At 37.1% G+C, this 22,875-nt stretch overlaps 1 protein-coding gene and 1 non-coding gene across 9 annotated transcripts in view; both read left to right on the top strand.

Moving 5' to 3' along the window:
• SETD2 (SET domain containing 2, histone lysine methyltransferase) overlaps positions 1–22,875 on the top strand; it is a 125,245-nt gene that overhangs the window by 2,030 nt on the left and 100,340 nt on the right. The window lies entirely within an intron of this gene.
• TRNAK-CUU (transfer RNA lysine (anticodon CUU)) lies at positions 14,335–14,407 on the top strand. Its single transcript has one exon. It is a non-coding gene; the product is annotated as a tRNA-Lys (tRNA).

A 22,875-nucleotide genomic window follows, 5' to 3' on the forward strand; every position in this document is an offset into this window, starting at 1 on the left:
TTCTTGGGGAAAACATAATTTTTCATATTGTGGGAAAATGGACTCAGAAGTGCATCTTTGATGGGACGGAGTGGGGAGGAATTAAGAATGCTTGTTTTACACAAGGTCTTGAAGTTATTTCTACTGCTTTTCTGTCACCACTGCTTTGCATTTCTAAGTGACTAAGTTCCAAAGTATGTGTGTGTGTGTTGTGTGTATATTAACCTGCATGGAGTATAGAATTATGAAATATTTTCTGATAATACTGTAAGAACTAGAAGGAATTTAGTAGGCATCCTGGACAACATCACCAGTTTTTCAATGCAGAAACTGAAGCCAAGAGAAATGAAGTGACAGGAGACACTCTGAGGTACTATGTAGATGCTAGTCATTATACTACTGGAGAAGGAAAAGCAGTACAGTGTTTAAAGGATTTAAAGAACTTGGATTTCAGAGTCAGACATCCCAAGGTTTGAACACTAGTTGAACCTTGGACAAGTGTCTTCTTCATCTCTCTAAGCCTGGGTTTTCCAAACATCTTGGAAATAGGGATTATGATGGTAGCAACCTCATAGGGCTTTGGGGGAGGATTGAATGAGAATGGGTGAAAAGCACTTGGCGCAGAATGTAGCATATATAAATGCTTCTAGCTGGAGTCATCAGGGAAAACTTAAGAGGTAGGCTTTTAAGTGAAGCTTGGAAAGATTAGGTGGGCTTGAGAGGGCGACCAGACTGGGGGAAAGAATGACCAAGTGCCCTTTTAGACTTAGGTACTTTGGAATGGTTCTTAGACACATGAAGAAATTGAGGCACGAAACATAAATTCAGTTTGATTGAAGTAACAGTTTGAACCTGATGTTCTGTTTGTCTTGTACTCACTCTTTTAATGAGTCACAGCTGTGAGACCTGGCTTTTTTTCCTGTGGCATATAGGATTGTGTTTCAGGTGAAAATAGCTGTAATCACCTGAGTATCTGTGCATTAGGTGTCTGCTATTGGGGCCAGGTGTTGAGGACACTGCAAATTAGATCCAGTTAAAGTCTTTAAGGAACTCTTCTAATGAGAGAAGTACTTAACAGCCATAGAAGTGCTGTTCTTGGAACATATGCACGTCTATTTTGTGGCAAACATAGTTGCACTAGAGGTAAGTGGTGTACAAAATAAACAAAATTTGCCCTTCAGGGTGGTACTCCTAGTAATGGGTAGTAATGCATAATATAGAATGTTCAAAGGTACGTGCTTTGAAAAATAGAGCAAGGTAAGGGGGATCCAGAATTTCTGGGGATGATGTGACAATTTAAAATAGACTGAGTGAACCTTTCTGAGAATGATATTTAGACTTACATATAGATATAAAGACTTAAAAGGGAGGGAGTTAGCCATTTTAATATCTGAGGTGAAAGCTTTCCAAGTAGAGGGAATAGTTCCAAGGTGCCGAGGCAGACCTAGTGAATTCTGCCTGTTATGGCTAAAATGGAATGAACAAAAAAGAGCAATAAATAGTAACTTGGGTAGGGATGGGGTGCAGATTTCACAGTGCTTTGTAGAGTCATTATAAGGACCTTGCTCAGAGTTTTCAACAGAGGAATGACATGATACTCTTTTAGCTTCAGAAGGATCACCTTCTGTGCAGGGGAGGACAGAAGAAGCAGGGAGACTTAAAAGGAAATTAACAATCTGGGAGAGAGTTGCTGGTGACTTGTAAAGGTGTTAACCAGGAAATGGTGAGAAATGATTGGATTCTGGATATACACTGAAGAATAAACCAATATGATTTGTTGATAGGTCAAATTGCCATGTAAGAGGAGCCAAGGAGAAGTCCAAGGTTTTTTGTCTGAGTAATTAGAAACGTGGAGTTGCCATCAACCAAGGTAGTAGGTATGACTGTGACAAGAGCAAGTTTGAGAAATAGATTAGGAGTTCAGTTTTAGACATGGTTAAATTTGAGATGCTTGTTAGACATTGAGGTTAAATTGATATCTAATTCAATCCTCTGGAGTTCAGGGGAAAGGTCTGGACTAGAGATATATTTTATGGTCATCTTAGTATTAGAACCACATCACTGGAAGAGATCACCAAGGGAGCCTGTGTAGAAAGAGATAAGGACTTGGGAGTGGTCCCTTTAAATTACAGTATTAAGAGGCTTTTATTATAGTGTGCAGTGTAGGGGTCTTAACATGGATGGTATCCATAAACTTAGAGGGGAAAATAACTTCACTATTCTCTAATTGTAAGTTAGCATTTCTTTAATTACCAATGTAAATAGCAAACTATAGTACTACTAACAGTAATTGTGATTTTACTATTAGTACAAGTCAAATATTTTTTATAATATGCTGTGCTTGTAGATATCTCAAAATATTATTTATGTGTATCATTACATCAAAATTATAGTACAGAAGAGATCTACCACCACATTGTTAAGCATATGTATTACTGTATCTCACATTTGGTATTTTTGTCCTCGATATAATTGGTCTCATTTGTAATCTTTGTATTTTATGCATTTAAAAATATTAAGCTGAGAAGAAATCCACAGGCTTCATCAGAATGTCAAAAATTTTTTGTCCAAAGTGCGCGCGCGCGCACACACACACACGCACACAAAAGTTAAATCCTGGGCTCTGTAGCTAGGGTTTAGAATCTCACCTCTTTTTTACTTAATAGCTTTATGAACCTGAGCAGGTTTTGTAATTACGATGTGCTTTTGTGTCATTATTTATAAAGTGGGGATCATAATAGTATTTTCTGCAAAGAGTTTTATGAGGATTTAAGAATTAGGACCGTGTTAGCTCTTTTATTATTAGTATTGGTTGGAAAGCTGCAGTTAGAAGAGTACAAGGCACCATGATAGGAAAGGCAGTGAATTTGGCCAAAATAAAGTTTATTGACTGGGAAAAAATATTTGTACATATTCTAATAAAATATAAAGCAGTGATGTTAGTCGAGTTCTCATAAAATTCTCATAATTCACCTTAGTTACAGTGTATGAAGCCAACTAAGAGAAAATACTGCTGGGAGGGTTTCCTGACTAGAAAGCATAATGGACTATCCTAGTACTTAAGAGAGAGTATACCTTTCCAGTATTCATATTTCTCTTTGCTCTTTTCTAGATTTCAGGCCGAGCATTCCTCTACTGACACATTATGTCTTTAGAAAGGTATCAAGCAACTGTTGATACGTTGTGTTTTACTAAGAAACCTTTAAACTGCCAAGACATACTTTTACATGTAAGATTATCTACCAGTCATACCTACTTAGTTTCCTCAGTGGAACTTTGGTATTCCCAAATCTTTTCTGCCACTTTTTACTGTACTGACTAATTGATTTAATCTATTCCTTTTTAAAAAAATTGAAATGTATTATAGTGTACTCTTTGACAGATTTATAATTTTTCTTGACTTGATAATTGATGGTATTCTGTGAGTATTGTCAGTTTTTGCAGAGAAGCTAGAATAGTCATATGTGAGATGGTAAAGGATGACTAGCCTAGGTTACAGAATCAAAAGGTGACCAGCATCCAGCTTAATTTCTGCTAATTTTTCCAGAGTACTGTAGAGTACCTTATTTTGTAATGCACTAAGAGCTTTTGTAAGGCCCTGAGAGACCATTCATATTAGAAACTGAACCATTACATCTGGAGTCACCAAACATTAGGTTTAGAATCCTTCCTTCCTTTGAGAGAGCCAGGGGTGGGGAGCCAGAGTAGGAGCAGGGGAGGCATTTTATTTTGAAAAAATAACTTGCAGAGAATTTGCAAGAATAGTATAATAGAATGTCCACAATACTATTTATCCACATTAACGACTTAATTGAAATTTTGTCACATTTGGTTTATCTTTCTATATATAAAAAAAATACATCTTTTATTTTTGACTGAATCAAGTTGCAGACATCAACTTTACCCCTTTACCCCTAAATATTTCATAGTATTACCTAAGAGAAGGCATTCTCTTGGATAACCAACGTATAATAATCAAATTCAGGCAATTTAACATTTGTAATGGTACTGTTAACTCTTAGACTGTCATATTTAAATTTTGCCAGTTGTCTCAAAAATGTCCTCTTTTTGGTCTAGGATTACACGTTGCATTTAATTGTGATGTCTCTTAGACCTCTTTAGTCCCTGAGGATAGAGCTTTAAATTCAAGTGTTGGATCATTACTTTACTATTGTCTTTGGATTTACCACAATTGTGATATTTTAAGAATAATAAGTGTCTGGTAGTATGTTTTAAATGGTTTCTTTTTTTAATTACCAAAACAATAAATGCTTATTGCAGAAGGGTAAGATAATGCAGATATTTATAGAATTAAAAGTAATCCACCCTTAACATCTTTTCCCTGCTCTACCTCTCTAAATCCCACATCCAAGAGGGTAACTACTACTAACAATTTAGTGTAGACCTTCCAGAACTTTTCCTTTTTTATTTTTATATAAGTGGAGTCATACTACATATATCATTCTACCTTTTTTCTATAAATTGTGTTCTCTGCATATTTGCATATATATATATATTATATGAGGTACTCCTCTTTTTTAACAGACACTATTGAGTTGCTTTATTTTCTTAAGGTGTCTGGTTGTCATGTTAAACAGTTTAAACAGACCTTAGGACATGTGCTGTGTGGAAGGTGTCTCTTTACAAATATGTTTCCACACAGGGTGAGTATATTTGGTAATTTATGATTGTGTTTTCACGATTTTGTTTGGACTTTGACTCCTGTACTTTTTTTTCCTTTTAAAAATATATTGTATATGTATTTATTTCTGTTTGTCCTGTCAGGTGGATTAAGTAGATTTTGTTTTTTTTTTTTTTTTAAGATTTTAAGTAATTTCTACACCCAACATGGGGCTTGAACTTACAACCCAGAGATCAAGACTCAATCACATGCTCCATTGACTGAGCCAGTCAGGCACCCTGGATTAAGTAGTTTTTATTCCTGCCCTACTTTGATTAGTTGCTTAGTTATTTTGAAAAGAAAACTCAAGGCATTTAAGTATAGTTTTTTTGAAAATACTTGGTTTGACGCTGGCCGACAAGCTGGCCAAGTGAAAATTCAATAGGTTTGTTGTTTTTCATAATAAGATCTATATTTGGAAGTTTACTTTCATGAATTCAGATGGGAAGCAGTTTACCTTATGTAACTTTTGGTTATTATATGCTAGTAAAATTGTTGTATTTGAGTCTTTTAGGTTTGGAATTCAAGTGTAATGTATTTTTTTAAAAAGGTTTTATTTATTATTTGAGAGAGATAGTGACAGAAATACCAAGAGACAACAGGAGCAGAAGGAGAGGGAAAAGCAGGCTCCCTACCGGGCACAGAGCCCAGTGCTGGACTCCATTTCAGGACCCTGGGGTCATGACCTGAGCTGAAGGCAGATATCCAACCGACTAAGCCACCCAGGCACCACCCCTCAAGTATAATGTATTTTAATTTGATAGTTTTGGGTTTTTTAAATCAAACTTGTGGTTACTTTAGTGTCTTTTCCAGCTAAGTGAATATATTGGTCATTGAGCTGGGAGTTTAAAGTTGGTCTAAATTCTTGTAGATGCTTTTTATTTTAGAGTGCTTTTTCTGTCAGATGCTAACATCTCACAAGTGAAAAATATCCTTGGGATGGTGTGGGAGTTGATAGGAGTGTGATCATGTTGGCAGGCTGCTGGGAGGTCTGCATACTGGGAGCATTGCTTATGGGCTTGCAAGATCCTGGAGCAAGTGGTGGTTTCTGACAGTAGCTCTTCCTGCTGCCCACTTCCTACCATATGCATTTAAATCGTCTCTTTGGGAAGGGTTGGTTGCATAGTAATCACCAATATTTGCTTCATGATTAGCTCACGGAGTAACTTGTACTTTGAGTCTTTGATATTTGGCCTCTTAGTGAATAGTTATTAATTACATACTGTCTACTTTAGTAGGCAGATGATGTCAAGCTTAAAATTTTTATGAATTTTGTGTGAATGTAAAGTAGAGCTAACATTGTTTTTCATAAATTATGTATTTGGCTGCAGGGCGCCCCCCCCCCCTTTTTTTTAAAGATTTTATTTATTCATGAGAGACAGAGAGGCAGAGACACAGGCAGAGAAAGAAGCAGGCTCCATGCAGGGAGCCCGATGTGGGACTCGATCCCGGGACTCCAGGATCACGCCCTGGGCCGAAGGCAGGCGCCCAACTGCTGAGCCACCCAGGCGTCCCTGCAGACCCTTTTTATGGAAGTCCATTTATTCTGATCCTGGAGCACACACAGATTTTCTAAACTTACTTGGTTAAAGATCTACCTCTTCCATTATTTTATATCTGTATCAACTCTAAAACACAAGCTACACGTTTTATGGTACTGCTTTTTTTTTTTTTAAGATTTTATTTATTTGCTTATGAGAGATAGACACAGACAGAGGGAGAAGCGCTGCCTTATGGTACTGCTTCTGTGCTAAAAATTAACTATAGAGAGATGTTTTATTGTACCTCAACAAAATTCGTTTTGTTAGAAATAGGTGAATATGTACTACTGAAGTTTTCACCAAGACAACCTTAGCAGGTACACTCTTTAGGTTAAATTTACCATGTCCATTAAGAAATAAAAACCAGTTGCCGGAATCATGAAAAATATAGTCTTTCTGGCATATTGATAGCAATTTGTCTAAGAAAGTAATGTTAATAACTGAATATCAACACATTGAAACAATGGTAGTTAAATATAAAATCGTTCTCCCCATTTATAATGTTGTTTATGTCATTAGAGAGACAGACTACCAAGAAATACTTGATGTCCATCTATCTTTCTTTGACTACTTTTCTTATTTATTAGAGAAGATAATGATAGTGTTAGAAGATAAAAAATTGGGACAGGAATTGGAACCTGGCTGTGATAGGACATTTTTTTTTTGTCTGTGCATATGATAGCTGTAAAATTTGTTACCTCTGTGCTTTTGTGAAATGTACCTGTTGCTTAAAACTTTTATTTCCATCATTACTATTTTTCCACATTATTATTTTATATGATATATTTGCATGCATGTGTATTTTTATAATTCTCCAACTTCTAAGATCCCTTAGGTGGTTACTAATATGAAGTATTGAAGAATGGCTAACCATTTCCTTGGACCCTGTCTGAGCATTTATCCATCATCATCTTGCACCATTTAAACTTGTTTGGTTCTATATATTGCTAGGACCTAAGGGATTTTGTCCCATGTACTAGCAAATCCAAGGAACACGATGAATATTTTATAGAGCCTTATTCTTTTAGATGGAGGAATCCCAGTCACTAGCAGTTGGGTACATAGTAGTATGTGCTTAAGAAATGTTTAAGTTGACTTGATCCTTCTTAACTGTCATTTTGATTTTTTGATAGTGAATAGCAGCATTAATAATTATTGGCATCTATCATAAGACATTCTTAAATATTACATTAGGATAGAGAAAGAGAATTGAGTGATATGAATTGGGCTAATGAATGTGATTGGTGCTGAGAAAAGTTTTTATGCTTCTTCTGTTGGTCCTTCTGGAGACAAACTGAAGAAAATTGGAGACCTCATAATGGTGGTCTGAGAGAGAACATGAGTGCTTCCTAAGGTAGGAAGTATTTTGTGCTAGACCAGTTTTCCCCCAGTGCTAGACCAGTTTTTAGTTGCTTTGTATTTGTGTTTTTTCCAGAATCCTCTTTAAATTATACCTGTTCACCCTTGTTAATTGTCTTTCTGTTCAGATCCTTCAATCAGTAGCTTCATTTATCTCTTTATGGATATTAAGGGCCAAAAGGAAGTAAGGCAAATACAGATGCAGTGGTAAATCAAGGGATGTTTGGAGGTATACCATAAGGCTGTGACACTGAAAAATGGTAGAAAACTTGATATTCTAAAATTGAGGCTTTTGTTCTCTAGGTAGCTGATGCTTTTTATACCTAGGAAACGTAAAAAAACTTACATGCTAAACCTTAAACTCTATGAAGCAATTATAAAATTATATTCAAAGTTTTTTTTTTTCATAATCAAAACTTTTAAACCTGATGTTAAGAAAAACTAGCTGAATTGAACTTTTGACTAATCAATTAACATTTGTTGAATTCCTACCTTGTGATAAGGATACAGAAGTAAGTACAGGGAGCTATAGCAGGGGCACTTATCCCAGACTGGTGGAGTAGAGGGGTGGGGAGTCAGGGAGGGCTGCCCGGAGGATGTATACTTAGGCTAAAAGAATGGGAGTTAGGCAGAAAGGGTGGATGGAGGATACTCAAGGGCCACACTGAAGGGTAGGGTACATAGGGAAAATTGTCCCTATGTCCATTTCCAGTTAGATTCCCCTGTATTTGCTCCAGTGTGAATTGCTGAGCAGCATAAGACTTATTTCATGGAGGAAGGCCTTATTACTTTACCTAATGACTTCTCATTCCTGTGGCTTCCCACTTTCTTTCCTCTCAGTCATTACCATGGTTTACCATGGCTGTGATTTATAGGGAATGGAAGATAGTGCCTCTGATTTTATGAATAAGGGAGGAAAAGAAGACCCAGAGAAGTTCAAGCTATGCTCACTAGCTAGTTTAGTGACAGTACCACAACCTGAGCCAAGGGTCTTTTGAGTACCCAATTTGTGAAAGACTGCCTTTAAAAAAAAAAAAAAAAAAAGTGGGGTGGGGGTGGGGCAGAGGAAGAGAATCTCAAGTAGGCCCCATGCCCAGCATGGAGCCCTAGGAGGAGCTCTTTTTCATGACCCTGAGATCATGACCTGAGCTGAAATCAAGAGGCAGGCACTTAACCAACTGAGCCACTCGAGTGGCCCAGGACTAACTTTTTAATGATACTAAGGAATAACATGATAGCTGCCATTTATAATCAGCTGGATTCCTGTATTCTGAGTTAACTTGTTTTCCTAGGGATCTTCTGGATTAGTTTTGAGTTGCTTACAATAGTTTAATTTGGAGGATGCAGAGAAAACTCTTTTCTCTGACTTTGCATATATGTATGCTAGAGGATTAGATGGCTGAACATCATTGCAGCAAAAGCTACCCTGGATGTGTGGAGCATCCAGATCTGCTCCTTTGGCCAGATACCTTAAATAGTCTGAAATCTTCATTGGAAATGAACTTCTAGGAATTTTTGATCCCATATGAGACTCCAGCCTTGGTTTGTTGTCATTCCATATATTAAGGAAAACCAGGAGAGGTACATAGGTAGATAACTTGCCTTTTGTTAGGAGGGCTAATGTTTATTTTTGCTTTAATTCATGTCCTGCATAAAATTGCATTGCTGCTTGTGTTCCTTCTGTCTTACTGGTTCATGTTCTGTCCACATGATGAAGTAGTTCTAGTTCAAGGGTTCTAATCCTGGATTTTGGACAAATGGACAGAGCTCACAAGTAATAATGAACATAATGTGTGAGAGCATAAGATGCCAGAGACATCACTCCTCCATACTGATACTAGGGAATCAAAGTAGTTGTAGATTAATAGGAAAGGCTATGTAATCATGGTTACTTTGAAATAAACTTGTACCTAACTTGCTTGGATGTCTGTAGATATTTTTCCTATTTGAATTGTTTGGGAAATGAGATCATTATTGCTCTAACTTGTTCTAAGTTGAACATCAAGACCCTAACTTAATGATTCTCTGATTCGGAAATTTATATTACTCAATGTTAATTTATTTTGTATTTTATTTTAAGTTTTTTTTTTTTAAAGATTTATTTACTTATTTATGATAGAGAAAGAGAGAGAGAGAGAGAGAGAGGCAGAGACACAGGAGGAGGGAGAAGCAGGCTCCATGCCTGGAGCCCGACGTGGGATTCGATCCCGGGACTCCAGGATCGTGCCCTGGGCCAAAGGCAGGCGCCAAACCGCTGAGCCACCCAGGGATCCCCTCAATGTTAATTTAAAAACCAATGCTTGAGGGTGCCTGGGTGGCTCAGTTGCTTAAGCATAAGACTCGATTTTGATTCAGGTCATGATCTCAGGGTCATCAGAATTGAGCCCTGTGTCTGGCTTGCACTGGGCATGGAACCTGCTTAAGATTCTTCCCCTACTTCTTCCTCAAGCTCCTGTCTCAGAAAACAACAACCAACAACAATGCTTAAGTCTTGGAGATGAATAGTAAAAAATAAACAAATAAAATGGGTTGGTTAACTATGGCCTACAGGCCAAATCTGACTGACCACCTGTTTTGTACCTATGAGCTAAGAGTGGTTTTTACATTTTTTAATGGTGGGGGATAAAATCAGAAGAAGACTACTTCATGACATGAAAATTATATGAAATTGAAATTTCACTACTCATAAGTGAAGTTTTAGTGGAACACAAACCAAACAAAAATAAAAGCTAATGCTTATTTTTATAGTATTATAGAAGTAGAAAGAAGATGTAAAAGATTGATGAATGCTTAAATTGAGCCTAGTTCATACTTTGAAATTTCTTGGTTAGTAAATTTCCTAATTTTTTTGTCTTCATCAAAAGAAAGTTTGATGAATGTTACAACATTGTTTTGTCTCATTGAAGTTTTCAGGTTGGTTATGGTTTAAACCTAGGTTTAAAATGAACTTTTTTTGAGCCTATCAATGAATAACATACTTTGATTTTTGTAATAGGTATCGTGTAGGGTGGGGGTTGACAAACTAGCCAATGGGTCAGACCCAGCGTGCTTGGATGTTTTAGTATAGCCTGTGAATTAAGTATGATTTTATATCCTTTAAATGGTTAAAAAAATTGAAAGAATAGTATTTTGTGACATGTGAAAGTGATATGACATTGAAGTTTTTGTGTCTGTAGATAGTTACTGGAGCACAGACATATTTATTGTATATGGCTGCTTTCACACAAAAACATTGGTGTTGAGTAGTTCTAACAGAGACTGCATGGCCTGGAAGCCTGAAATATTTATTTTGTGGCTCTTTATAGAAAAGAAATTTGCTTGTGCTTGCCCCAGGGCACTGATGAAAAATATATTGTCTAATTTCCAAGATTGCTTATGTACAGTTTTAAAATGTGTTAAATTTTCAGGAAGGCATGGTGCAAAGTTTCATGCTTTTTAGAGTTTCTTGGTAAGAAGCTCACTGTACCCCAGTCTGGCATTTGGTGAATCTCACAGTTACATTAGAATAATTACTTCTATTTTATTGACTTTTAAGAAAGGAGCTTAAGCTTTCAGGCTGTTTTTCTCTGTCAGAAAGTAAAATTAAATGTAAACAATGGGTTGAAAGGGCTCCTGGAGAATTAAGAAAATGAAAAGGGGATGCTGAAGGTAACAGGAACGGAAAGGCAGGAAGTAGCTGCCCATCCTAGGGCTGGAGGAAAAAGGGAAGAGGATGTGGTTCCCACAACCCAGGACCTTAAAGTAGAGGCCCTCTGGAGCTGAGACCTCTGAGGAAGGGGTATGTGACAACTGGTGCTGGTGTCTGAGGGGTTGCAGTCAGACTGGTCTGGGATTGTGGGGTGTGGGGGGGAGGGCGGGGAGGTGGAAACTGGAATCACCAGGGTGAACTGTATTGGTAGGTCAGTATGTGTAGGAACTGCGACCAACAGGAAGGAACAGATTCCCTCCTAGTCTTCCAGCCTTTTAGTCTTCTGGCTAGCACATGCTATTTGTGCCATAGCACATGCTATTTGTGCCAAAGGAAAAAGTAGTTTACAGGGTCTTAATCATACTGTCACAAACAAGAGAGTGTAGAAAGTGTATGCTGGGAGCTGAAGGAAAGTATCTTAATAAAGGACTGGTGGTCTAAACATACTGAAATATTTCTCTAAGCTCTAGATAGGAAATGATTCTAGTGTATTTTCAGGAATCTGGGAAGGTAAAAAAATCCAAAAGGAAGATTTTTGGATGAGCATTGTGAAGCGTCTGGAGACCTTTCTTCTTCTTCTTCCTTTTTTTTTTTTTTTTTTAGTTCATAATGTTTCCTATATGATAATGTTTCCTATGCATTCTTTTGGAGGAATTGTTTTAAGGTGAGATCCTGGCTTTTGTTTACCTTGTATCCAACAGACCAATTAGAGTAAAAGATTGAGAAGTGAAGAATATCTGAACTATGTTAGATAGCAGTAAAACCCCAATATATAAAAAGTGGGGACTTTATATGTTTCATTTTGGATTTTCTACTATCCAACAGGAGAAAAATAAATCCAGTTATCAGTTATTTAGGAAATAAGGGGTTCCAAATAGGAGAAAGCAAATTTGAACTTCTAGTTCCTTTTTTTAAAAAATATTTTATTTATTCATGAGAGACACACACAGAGAGACAGACAGAGACACAGGCAGAGGGAGAACCAGGCTCCATGCAGGGAGCCTGATGTGGAACTCGATCCCAGACTCCAGGATCACACCCTGGGCCAAAGGCAGATACTCAACCACGGAGGCACCCAGGGATCCCTCTTCTAGTTCTTTTTAAACTACCTGCTAGTCTGTCATGGATTGATATATTTTAAACATACACTAAAAATTAAGTCCTAGAAAAATGAAGTGAAAAGCTAGACATTCAGAATCCAGTACCACTGGTTAAACAGTTACGTGTATTCATTGTGGTAGTAGTTATGTGAATCTATGTATGGAATAATTTTGCCTAGAACTACATGCACACGTAAATGAATATGAATGCAGGTTGAGAAGAATGGTGAAAAGTGAATTAGGTCTAGTCTGGTTAATAGTAATGTACCAATGTGAATTTCCTAGTTTTGATATTGGACTCCAGCTATATGAGATGTCACCAGCGGAAGGGGCTGGGTGAGGTGTACAGAGACTCTTTGTACTATTTTTGCAACTTCCTGTCAATCTGTAATTATTTCAAAATAAAAAGCTTAAAAAACTATAAGCCCACTGATTACTGATCAAGGTCAAATTGCTATAAAAGTTTGCAAACTCTAGTCTCAATTTCTGTACTTGTGGATATGTAACATACTTAGCCAATTGGCGCTGGCCAAAAGACTACAGATAAGTGTTAACTCCCTTTTCCTTCTGCAGCTACTCTGTATTTTTACCATTTTCTTCAATCTCTACCTTTCATCTTCTACCTCTACTTCTGTACTCATTTGTTCAAAAAATTTTTTAAAAATATTTTATTTATTCATGAGTGACACACAAGAGAGGCAGAGACATAGAGGGAGAAGCAGGTTCCATTTAGGGAGCCCGATGTGGGACTCGATCCCGGAACCGCGGGACCACACCCTGAGCTGAAGGCAGATGTTCAACTGCTGAGCCACCCAGGTGTCCCTGTTCAAAATTTTTTATTGTGCACCTTTTTAGTGCCAAGACCTGGGGATATAAAAATGAGCAAAGTCCTCACTATTTATGCTTATTTTCTAGAAGTGGAGACTTTTTAAAATTGAGGTATAATCGATACACAATATCTTTTAGGTATTTCATAGTGATTCATATATTTATACATTATGAGTAAAGACTGTTGCTAGTGAAAGAATCTTACAAATATGTAATTCATATTGCTTACAGTTCCCATATATTGAGTACTATGTGCCAGGCACTATATGGAGGATTTTAAATAGATACTCTCCTTTGATCCTCTCTTTGAAGTAAATATAGTACTACTATTTCAGTTTTATAGATAAACTCTCTGGCCACTATTTTTCTTAAGTGTTAAAAAGTACTGCAGTTGATATTCAAATCCAGGTTGACTGACTTTCAGGGTTTTGCTTTAACCTTTTATACTAAAATGCCTCTCCATCTTGTATTTTGAAAACACATAATGGGAGGAGTAAAGGGATAGGGGCATGCCTTTTAGTTCGTAGGCACTAGAAAGGCCCTAGAGTGGAAAACTTATGCTAAACTATGTAGGTTTCTTTTTCTTTTTCTTTTTTTCTTTTCTTTTTTTCTCTTTTCTTTCTTTCTTTCTTTAAGATTTTATCTATTTAAGATTTTATTTATTAGAGTGAACCAAGTGAGCAGGGGGAAGGGGAACGGAGGGGGAGGGGCAAGCAGATTCTGCTGAGTGTGGAGCCTGAGTGGGTCTTTTTTTTTTTTTTTTTTTAATTTTTATTTATTTATGATAGTCACACAGAGAGAGCGAGAGAGGCAGAGACACAGGCAGAGGGAGAAACAGGCTCCATGCACCGGGAGCCCGATGTGGGATTCGATCCCGGGTCTCCAGGATCGCGCCCTGGGCCAAAGGCAGGCGCCAAACCGCTGCGCCACCCAGGGATCCCCTGAGTGGGTCTTGATCACAGGACCCTGAGCCAGAACCAAGAGTCGGATGCGCAATGGACTGAGCTGCCCAGGCATTCTTACATCTTTTTCATCATACTAGTTACGGTGTTTACAAGTGTCCATTTTGGTTTTCAGTGCTCTCATCAGTATAGATGTAGATATGAAAACCAACTGCCTACTTTGACTCTTCTTTACGATATTAGCTGTTGTTGGGGTGCCTGGCTGGCTCAGTTGGTAGAGCATGTGACTCTTGATCTCATGGTCATGAGTTCAAACCCCATGTTGGGCATAGAGCATATTTTAAAAAATAAATAAAAAGATACTGGCTAATGTTGTTAATTTCAAGTCCTAGTCCTATCATTTTACCCTTGGTTGTTTCCATGAGGGATGCATCTACCTTGTCAGTTTGTAATATTTTTCTGTCATAGAGAATAAGATTTGACCTCTTCTAGTGAGCTTTTGATGGTACTTCACATCTCTTTGTGATTACTGGAATATTTTTAAGTGGCTAGGGGCTTGTTGGCTAGGTCTGTGGACCAACTGCATTTTCTTAAATTCTTGTGTAGTATAACTTGACATTTGAGACATAAACAAAAAATCCCATAGGATAGGAGTTTTGATACATTTCTGTTTTATAGATGAACCAACTTTATATTCTGCATTATTTTATAAATCTTACACATCTGGAATTTGGTATCTGGAAGTGAAAATTGTAACCAGATTTCTAATTTGCAAAATGATGTACAAAATACCCTGTTGTTTTTATGTTTACCTTAAGAACACAAGATTTTTCTCAAGAAATGGAAATACAGCACTCTGGTGACTTACCCTAAAAGATTGGCAGATTGGTAAAAAATAGATTTAGGTATTAAGAATATTAATGATCTCCTTCCCAAACAAAATATCTACTGTTACTGAATTTTTGCTTTTTTAAAAAATTTTCTCAACCATGAGTCTTTTTTAATTAAATGATCCCTAAAGTAGAACTGTGTGTTGATGCTACTTATCAGAAGTTAATTTATAGAATATATTTCCCATCATGGCATAATGTTCACTGTCGTTACATATTTGTGATCTGTGTGTTTTTTATTACTGTTGGGGAGTGAAATTCTAAATAAAGTTTAAATCAGATGGTAAATCCTGGATTGTTTCTGCTTGGGTAAATGGATTAATGCTCAGCCATAGCCAGGTGAATGAGCTCTGATTGTGGGTAGATGCGTGATTGAATGGTAACCGGAATATATAAGTTTTGCCAGAACACTTCTAACCACCCACCTTCACTTGCTGCATGTGGACACATGGTCCCTTGAGGTTTACTTGTTTGGGGATTGGTTATCCTCCCTTGTATTGCAATTAAACATTAACTTTTTTATTATGAAAAATTTCAAATATTCATACGGGAGAGAATATATAGTACAATGAATGCCCTCCCTGCCCAGTATACTCATCCAGCTTTAACAGTTACTAATACTTTGCCATTTTGGTTTTTATCTGTCTCCCATTTTTGTTGTTGTTGTTGTTACTGGAATACTTTGAAGCACTCCAGGTATTTTTTTTCATGCTTTTGTATCTTTACGAGATAAAGCCTTTTTATTTTTATTTATTTTTAAAGATGTTATTTATTTGAGAGAGAGAGAGAATGTGTGTGAATGAGCAGGAAGGAGGAGGATAGGGAGAGAGTCTCTGAAGCAGACTCTGCTCTGAGTGTAGAGCCCTACCCAGGGCTCAGTCCTACAACCATGAGATAATGACCTGAGCTGAAACCAAGAGCTGGGTGCTTAACTGACTGAGCCACCCAGGCACCCTGAGATAAAGGCTTTTTAAAAAGTAACCACCTGGGCATCTGATTTCTCAGGGTCCTGGGATCAAGTTCTGAGTTGGGCTCCCTGCTCAGTGGGGAGCCTCCTTCTCCTTCTACCTCTGCCTCTGTCCTCACTGGTGCTTGCTCTGTTTTGTGTTTGCTCTCCTCTCTCTCAAATAAAATCTTAAAAAAAAAAAAGTAACCACAATAGCATTATCATGCCTAGTACAATTGGCAGTAATTCTTTAATGTTACTTAATTTCATTTTTTTTGAAGTTAGGATCTAAATAAGCATGTGATTACCAGATTTCAGATCTCTCAATAAGTAATAGTAGCCTGTTACGTTTATTGGCTCTGTGCGTCCTTGTGGTATCCTTTAACATGTTTTTCTATTACCTGTATTTTTTAGAGACTGGTAGTTACATCAGACTCCACACCGCAGCTTTTTATTGATTACCTATTGTATCACTTATTTTAGTGATGGCAAAATTAACCAGTGGATTTTGGTATAGTCATCCTGATCCGTCTGTTACAAAGTTCCCCATCAACCTTTCACCTACTGATTTTAGTTGCTGTTGATGATTGTTGAGTTTACTAGATCGAATTCTCCTACTGACTGTGCTGAAATACAGTTCATATGGAAAGATAGGAAAAATACAGAATTCTTTGTCAATTTTCAGGTAATGAGTGGGTATCTTATTGGTAATCTAATCTCCAAAGATGATCAATGGGGACTTATTTTTTTATGAGTTTATCTTTAGGTGTTGTACTTCAGTACATTGCACTCATTTTTTGTTCTTATTGTTGCTCAGATTGCCTCATTGTTGTCCAGTGGAAGCCTTTTCAGATTGGCTTCTGTGATCTTTTGTATGATCCTGGTAATCTTTGATAACTTCCTTGGCCCCAGCTCATTTATACACTTTTTATCGCAGTCTAGAGTCAGCCATTTCTTCTGTGAGTCTTGGTTCCTTCTAGTGAAAATAGTATTTAGATACCATAATCTATATACTAGTCGTGGTACTCATGGCTACTGGGTTGTCAATGCTTAGGCCTTTTCATTGGATAGTTAAGATATATGTATTTTTTAGAAAAAGAAAATCATACTGATTTTTCCAATTCGTATTTAAGGTTTTTTTTTTTAAGATTTTATTTATTTATTTTATTTATTTATTAGAGACAGACACACATACACAGAGGCAGAGACACAGGCAGAGGGAGAAGCAGGCTCCATGCAGGGAGCCCCAAGCAGGGCTTGATCCTTGGTCTCCAGGATCAGGTCCTGGGCTGAAGGCAGTGCTAAACTGCTGAACCACCCGGGCTGCCCTATTTAAGAGTTTTTATGTTGAAACTATTTTTTTTTTTTTTTTTTTAGATTTTGTTTATTCATGAGAGAGAGAGGCAGAGACACAGGCAGACAGAGAAGCAGGCTGCATGCAAGGAGCCTGATGTGGGACTTGAACCTCGGAATCCAGGATCACACCTTGAGCCAAAGGCAGGCACTCAACCCCTGAGCCACCCAGGCGTCCCTGTGTTGAAACTTATATCACTTTTATGTAGAAAATCTTAGTTCCTAATGACATTCATGGAATAACTTAATCTATTTATATGTGACAGTTTCGGTAATGATACCAGTATTATTATAGTAAGACCACCAACAGTTTAAGATTTGTTCCCCCCCCTCCCCCAGGATATAGTTCAGTAAGGTATTTGTAGTCAAAATACTTTAGTTTTTGTGTTTATGCCAATCATCAATTTGGTATAGTTTTTATAGTTTGAATTTCTAGAAATTATTATTTTTTTTAACTTTCTCATTTAAAAAAAAAGTTACTGGAATAAAAGAATGTTTGAAGAGGAATAACTTTGGGATGCCTGGGTGGCTCAGCGGTTGAGGGAAGAGGAATAACTTTTCATCCTTGATCTCCTGTCACCATTTCCTTTAATATATACTCATTATGTTTAATTTTGGTTGAGTCTCCTGTTTTCCACTGTTTTGTGTCTTGCTGTTTCACTTATCAATATATTCTGGAGATCCTACCAGAGCAGTATACAGAGCTCCTCATCATTGCTTTATTTTGCGGTATACTGCTTTATTGAATGGATGTACCAGAGTTATTCAGCCACTCTTTTGATGAACATTTAGGCTAGTTCCAGTCTTTTGCTATCACGTGGATAACCTTTGCATTTTATTTTAACCTTCATTTTTCCGTGCACGAAATGGTGAGGGGTGGTGTGTTCAGTGCATTGTGATTCACAGTGATCTTATATTATCATTGGCTCTGCCTTGTAAGAGTAAGTGTTTCAGGGTTGGTTTGTTTTGAGGCATGGTTATCTTTATCATACTGTCCTTTTATTAGTTGACTTGAAACCTTTCTCTTTCACACCTCAAACATTAATTTGCTATTTTTGGAAAATGCTTAATAACTAGAAAGTAAATGATGGCTATTTTATTGTGTTTTAGCTGTTGCTCCTGAAGAAAACTGAATTTTTCTTTCTCTTTCTCTCTCTCTTTTTAAACTGAGTTTCATTCCTTTTCTGTGTGTTTTGATTTGGGTCTGGAGGTGATTTATTCTAGGAACATTCTGAGTTGCTGTATTCATTGTGTTACCAAAATTTAAATGCAGCCCATGTAGATTTTTTAAAATATAACAGAAAAAAACTTGCTTGTGAAACATGAAAGAATGAAGTTATTTTCAGAAGCGTTTTTAATATTAACACCAAAGAAAGCAGGTATTTATGAAAGAGAAAGATTCTGAATTATTATCTTTGCGTATAAAAAGAGAATCGTCTTCTATCTCATGTGTGTAGGTTTAATCACATCACGTGTTTTACTTTCATTGTTTTAATTTTGAAGGTGAGTTTTAAAGAGCTAATTTGCATCAGAGTCTATAACCACATGAAGGAAGTGACCACCATCTATTTTCATGTTTCTGTTTAATGTGGCTAAGAGTAGGACTAGAAGGTTGGTTGGTATAAGTATTCAGTCTGATAAAATACAGGGTTGGTGCAGCTTTTAAACACTCACTACTTTATATCCTACAATTTATCTATAGCAAGCCATCTCCCTCAGACTCAGTATTCCTCACTGATTTCAGTAGAGTATTTCCTCATAGAAGAGTCTACTCTGTGAAGTTGTGGCAGTGAGGGAGACCAAAAAACCTAGTGATTTCTTGCATACAGTTTAGGAGTTTCTTTAGATACGCAGTGGACTAGATTTCTTGCATACAGACTAGGAGTTTCTTGAGACACATGACCATCAGGACTGTTACTCTTTATTTCATTATACAGCCCCTTCTGTTGCTAAGCAGATAATTTACTAGTACACTGAGTCAAAATATGTTTCTCTGGAACTTTTTTGCCCTTTGCTCCTAGTTCTGTGTAATAGCTAATATTTGATTTAAAGAGCAAGGGCTCTGCAACCAAAAAGCCTGGATACTTGGCTCTGTCACTTTGTTAGCAATGTTAGGTTTCTTCATTTACAAAATGGGAATACAAATAGTATACCCTTTATAGGTTTGAGGATTGCAGAAGGACTAGTTGTATGTAAAGCATTTATTCTAGTAACCCACAAATAGAAAATATTCTGGTAGCTGCTTATAGTGGGGATGGTAGTCTTGTAATGGGGGCTATACGACGGTAGTACAATGTGACCAGCTCACTAAGAACTTATACTCAATTCCTTCTGCGGTGATTCATTGGCTGGTACTAAAATTGGATTTCAGCATTAACACATTTCTGTCTTTTGAAGGTTATTTGTTTATGGGGATCCCCCTCCCACATCTACCCAATGAGGAAAATAAAACAGATAAAATAAATAAATAAATAAATAAATAAAACAGATAAAACTTAAGAGACTTAACTTACAATAGTGAATAAAAGTAGTGAAACTCATTTGTATATAACAGGCCCTAAAATGTTCAAATTAGATCACCACATACTTTTGGAAAAAGCAGATTGCTTGAAGAGGAGAACGCAATTCACTTCATGTAGGTGTGCCTGCAAACCAGGTTAGAAGACAAATTTAGCCATGTCAGGTAAATATACAATTGTTAACATTTGGAATGATATTCTTACCTTTCCTCACTGACTGTGGAACTCTACAGGGTTACATTTGAGATCATCTGTGTTTGTTTACAAAGTGATTGCTTGTTTAAAGAAAATAACTTAGTTTTACTCAGTATCATATGTGGATACTATGTTAAAGTTTCAACTCTTGGGGCCTGAGAATGGTTGATGGATGTGACGTTGGGGGAGAGAGCTGTTATTTTGATGTGTGTGTGTGTGTGTGTGTGTGTGTGTGTGTGTATACACACACACTATATATATATACATATTTATGTATGTATGTGTATATATACATATATAAGATAGTGTTTGGATCAAATTATTTCCTGTGAGAATATTCTTGCCTGAAATTTAATAACATTTCATTAATTTTTTTCTAGATTTAATCTGTATATATAAGCCTCTATTAAGAGCTCTCTGTATATTTTAGATACTATGCTAGTTGAAGATGTGGACTTAAGCAAATGAGTAACAGTGCTTCTGTTTATCAGGTCCATTGGCACTGGTTCAGGTTAGCGAATTCATTCAAAGTGCTTTGCCTAAAGTTTCCAGGCCTTTCATAAAAAGCGGGGTGGTATTCATGGCTTCATTGTCTACATAAATCACATATATTTCTCATGGATGTTTTAATTCACTTGTCCTCCTGGGTCCTGTGTTTTGTATGAGAAAGTATGGCAGATGTTATAAATTAATTTATGGTCATTCTGAATGGCTTTTTTTTTTTTTTTTTTCTCAAGTCACTTTTTAGGTGTGTCTTTTTCTTTGAGAATTGCTTGAAATGAGAAAGTTAAAACATGGTACTATTATTAAGGATTTTTTTAATTCAAAAAGTGATGAGAATTTATGCTAGGAATGGAAATGGTAAAGCCAGGGAGATTATACAATAAGGGCTAAATGTTGCCTTTGTCTCTTTGTACTGAAACCCTAGCTGGGAGGCTGAAACAGTAAATAGAAGGTCAAGGTTGTAAGTGATTGTCAGTCTGGAAAGTACATGGTGTAGGGGTTGAGTTTAGTAGTAGTGCCTGGAATAGTAAGGAAGGGGATAGGAAAAGACAATATGGTACTGAGTGCATTACTAGGTAATTGCCAAATAAATGAAAGACCAAAGTAGCTGAGGAGATTAAGATGGGTTTAGGGGGGATGAAATGTGTGTATGGAGGAGGCTGGGAGAGAGGGAGGAGGATGGTAGAATGAAGAGCAGTATGGGGACGCCTGGGTGGCTCAGCGGTTGAGCTTCTGCCTTCGGCCCAGGGCATGATCCCAGGTTCTAGGATTGAGTCCCACATTGAGGTCCTTGTGGGGAGCCTGCTTCTCCCTCTGCCTATACCTCTGCCTTTCTCTCTGTGTGTTTCTCATGAATAAATAAATCTTTTTTAAAAAAGCAGTATGAAAAATGACTTGAGGTTGAGACTATCTATGTTTGAATTTGGAGACCATCTTAACCATTGAAATTCTTCTGGGGAGTAGTGTAAAGCAAGTTTAGCTAGATAGGAAAGTGGGAATGATGGTGTCAGACATTTACTGAGTACTTCCCTTTGTTCTGAGTAGTGTTTTTGGCATTTTTTTGTAAAGGATTTTATTTATTCATAAGATAAAAAGGCAGAGACATAGGCAGAGGGAGAAGCAGACTCCCTGCGGGACTTGATCCCAGGAATCTGGGATCACAACCTGATCCAAAGGCAGATAGATGCTCAACCTCTGAGCCAGCTAGGTGTCCCTGTTTTTGGCACTTAAATGCTGCTGGCAGCAAGATAAAACAAACTCGTGCTCAAAAGGAGCTTGTTTCTAGTGAAAGGAAATAGGCACTACATTATAAAAAAAGATTAAGAAGAAAAAGGAAAGTAAAAAAATCCCATATTGATAATACTAGGAATAAACTAAGGACTAAAATGCGATAGAGTGATGGGAGAATCTTGGAGATAACATTTGAGCTGTCATCCTGTTACTGAGAAGGAGCAATCTGTTGAAGATCTAGAGGAAATGGTATTCTAAGAAGACACCTTCAGGTGAAAAGGTCAGAAATTAGTTTGGAATGTTTGAGGTACAGAAAGAGGGCTTATGTGGGCTAGAACCTAGGGAATGAGGAAGGACTGTGAAAAGAGGTTAGAGAGAGAGAGTAGGCAGGTATGTGCCATGATCTGATTTATGGTTTTGAAAGATCATCTGGCTGTTCAGTAAATTTATAATGTGTATAATGATCATTATAATTGGTGTATACACATGTATGTAATAATCATCATTAGCTCCATTTTGACCATGTTATATTTGAGATATATAGGAGATATTCAAGTAGAGATGTCCATTTGTCCATTGAGTACTTGGGTAAGTATGTACATAGTGGTTGGATTTGGAGATGGGGGAGTTACCAGTATAGATGATACTGAAAGCCATGAATCTGGATGAGATAAGGGAAGAGGGAAAAGATAAGATGGAGAAGAGAAGAAGGAGAGCCAAGCAGGGATCAGATTTTGGGGTATTCCAACTTGAAGACATCCAGTAGAATAGAAAGAGCAATAAGATTAAGGAGGGAATAGCCAGTAAGGGTAGGAGGAAAACAGGAGAATGTGGTCCCTGGAATGAAATTGACCATTGGCTTTTAAGATATTGGTCTCTAGTGGGACGCCTGGGTGGCTCAGTGGTTGAGTATCTGCCTTTGGCTCAGGTCATGATCCTGGGGTCTTGGAGTGGAGTCCCACCCACATCAGGCTTCCTGTGGGAAAGAAGGAGGGTTTTCCCTCTGCCTATGTCTCTGCCTCTCTGTGTCTTTCATGAATGAATAAATAACATCTTAAAAAAAAAAAAAAAGATGTTGGTCCCTAATAACAGCCCACCTCCACTCTTGCCTTTTTTTTTTTTTTTTAAGATAAAGTATCTTTAAAGCTGTTTGAGAATGA

Source organism: Canis lupus, chromosome 19 (assembly GCF_048164855.1).
Source record: "Canis lupus baileyi chromosome 19, mCanLup2.hap1, whole genome shotgun sequence".
NCBI lineage: Eukaryota > Metazoa > Chordata > Mammalia > Carnivora > Canidae > Canis > Canis lupus.